We start from the raw sequence: 3,238 nt of genomic DNA, 5'->3' as shown, positions 1-3,238 counted from the left end.
GAGCGGGGGGGGGAGTAGAGGGTAACGTGGGGACAAGGACACATATGTAATTTCTTAATCAATAAAAAATATATTTAAAAAAAAAAAAAAAGAAGTACAAATTGGTAGTGTCGGGGATATAAAGTTCATCATAGAGAATATAGTGAAAATATTGTAATAAATTTGTATGGTGGCAGGTGGGGACCTGCATAATCAAGGGGGGGAAGGTAATAATTTTAAATTACCTTTAAAAAAAAAAAAAAAGAAGTACAAATTGGTAGTGTCGGGGATATAAAGTTCATCATAGAGAATATAGTGAAAATATTGTAATAAATTTGTATGGTGGCAGGTGGGTACCTGCATAATCAAGGGGGGAAAGGTAATAATTTTGTAAATTACCTTTACAAAAGGTAAATATCTAACCACTATGCTGTACACCTGAAACTAATATAAAGTAATATCGAATATCAATTGTAATTGAAACATAATATTTTAAAAAGTATAAGTAATAAATCTAAGGAAAGGTGTGTGCGACCTGCAGGACAGTGTCCTAAAGGACCACTGAAGGCAGAACAGAAGCTGTGCATTAGGGGACCAGTGGTGCTTATTGGTGGGGAAAATTAATTTTAAGGAGGTCAGTCAATTTGGTTCACCTATAAACTGACTGCAATTTCAATCCAAATCATGTCTCAGATTTTGGGGGAACTTGATAAGCTATATTTAATTTTCACATGGAAAAAATAAAAGGATAAAACCTTTTGAGGCAACTTTGAAGATCACAGTGGAAGGTGTGTGTGCCCCAATATCATGTAGATCGAAAACTGTGGCACTTGGGTGTCCTGCAGGTGGGTGTGATTGTCATCGGGAGCCTTCAGTCCTTTTCTTCTGGAAATGGAAAACAAAAGTCACATGTTATTTAATCTGCAATTTCAAAGGTTCCACGTTTTCCTTTCATGCTCCTCTATGTGAGTGAGTGCAATTTTCCACATTGTTGTGACTCTGGAGCAGCTTTTAAAGGCTATAATTAAAAAAAGATCTATAAGTTAAAATATGTTTTCTGCTTGATTTTTATGAAAATGTGGCATGATTGTAGATTTTCAAATTTCTCCTGATAATTTTCAATTATGCATATAAGGTGCATACAATATCAGAACTGTTAGACTTTCCTGGTTAGTTGTTTCTTTAATCAGTAAATTATTCTTTTGCCTATTATGCCTCTTGCAATGATGCCTATTCTATATGATACTGTTTCATCACTTTCTTTTGCTTAATACAGGCACTGGCAAAAGTAGGTTTGCTGTTCTAATATGAATAAAAGATGCAATAATTAATAAATAATAATACAAGAATAGTTTCATGTACTCACAACTGTAAACTTAGTTTTGCCCACCCCTCTATTTGTCAAGTATTCTTTTTTAAATCTCTTTATCTTCTATAACTAGAGGCCTGGTGCACAAAAATTTGTGCACTTGGGGGGGTCCCTCAGTCCTGCCTATGCTCTCTTGCAGTCTGGGACCCCTTGGAGGATGTCCATCTGCTGGTGTAGGCCCGCTTCCTGGGGGATCGGGCCCAATCTGGCAGTCAGACATCCCTCTGGCAGCCCGGTAGCCCTCGGGGTATGTCCACTTACCAACAGGGAGCAGACCTAAGCTGCAGTCAGACATCCTTAGTGCTGCTGAGGAGGCAGGAGAGGCTCCGGCCACCACCGCTGTGCTGGCAGCCATTAGCCAGTCTTGTGGCTGAGCAGAGTTCCCCCTGTGGGAGCACACTGATCACCAGGGGGCAGTTCCTAAATTGAGCATCTGCCCCGGTGGTCAGTGTGTGTCATAGTGACCAGTCATTCCCAGTCATTCTGCTGTTAGGGTCAATTTGCATATTACCCTTTTATTATATAGGATACCCCAACCCCCCAATCGGCCCTACCCTGAGCGTGACTGAGGGTGGCATTGCAACCTCCCAATCCGCCCTGCTCTTTGCATGACAGGGGGCGGCGCCCCAACTCCCCAATCTGCCCTGCTCTGAGCCGGACCAGGGGCTGCACCTAGGGATTGGGCCTGCCCTCTGCCACCCGGGAGCAGGCTTAAGCCAGCAGGGGGTCCCAGACTGTGAGAGGGAACAGGCCAGGCTGAGGGGTAGAGCGCACAAATTTTTGTGCACCGGGGCCTCTAGTCTATAATAATAAAAGCATAATATGCTAATTAGACTGGACATCCTTTCAGATGACTTTCCGGAGGAAGCCGGGGCTGCAAGGGAAGCCCGGGCCCTGGGTGCTAAAGGGAAGCTGGTGACAGCAGCCGGGGGAAAGAAGGCTTATTCTTGCATGGATTTCATGCATCGGGCCTCTAGTAGGCAATAAAATTTCAGACATCCTCATAGCAGTGTTTATGGATACAACTACTAGGGCAAAGGAAACTAAGGAGAAAATAAACAAATGGATTACATCAAAATAAAAAGTTTCTGCACAGCAAAAGAAACAATCATCAAAATTAAAAGGGAGCCCACTGTATGGGAGAATATGTTGGGCAATGATACATCTGATCAAGAGATAATATCCAATAAACTAGTATATAAGGAACTCATACAACTTAACAAAAGGAGGACAAGCAATCCAATTAAAAAATGGCCAAAGGACCTAAATAGACACATACAGATGGCTAAGAGGCATATGAAAAAATGCTTGAAGTCATTGATCATCAGAGAGATGTCAATTAAAACGACAATGAGGTATTACCTCACACCTGTCAGAATGGCTACCATCAACAAATCAACAGGTTCTCCTTGCGGGCGCTCCTGCCCGAAGGGCCCAGAGGGAGAGAGGTCCGCAGTCCTATTTGCTGTGAGGAGCCGACACTTGGGGGAAGAGCTGGTGATGCTGTTGGAGTGGTGGTCTGGCACAGAGTGTGTCATCTACATGAACCCCTGGGCCTACCCCATGTATAGGAAGGAAAATGCCATCGTGGTTCTGAACCACAAGTTTGAGATCGACTTTCTCTGCAGCTGGAGCCTGGCCGAGCACTTCAGGGTTCTGGGGCAGATCCAAGCAACAGCAGCCTCATGAGCACCACACCCTCTGAGGAATAGCAGCTGTACATGAAGCCTCCCCCCACCAGCTAGATGAGCCACCACAGCTGTGAACAGCACCCACCAGAGGAGCTGCTGCCAACTGAGGAGCAGCCGCTACTGCAACCGCCCAAGGAGCAACCACAGCCCAAAGAGCCACTGCCATCCAGGGAACAGCCACTGAATGACTCAATGTCTA

This window comes from Myotis davidii, unplaced genomic scaffold (assembly GCF_000327345.1).
Source record: "Myotis davidii unplaced genomic scaffold, ASM32734v1 scaffold840, whole genome shotgun sequence".
NCBI classification, from domain to species: domain Eukaryota; kingdom Metazoa; phylum Chordata; class Mammalia; order Chiroptera; family Vespertilionidae; genus Myotis; species Myotis davidii.
This window is presented reverse-complemented; position numbering follows the sequence as displayed.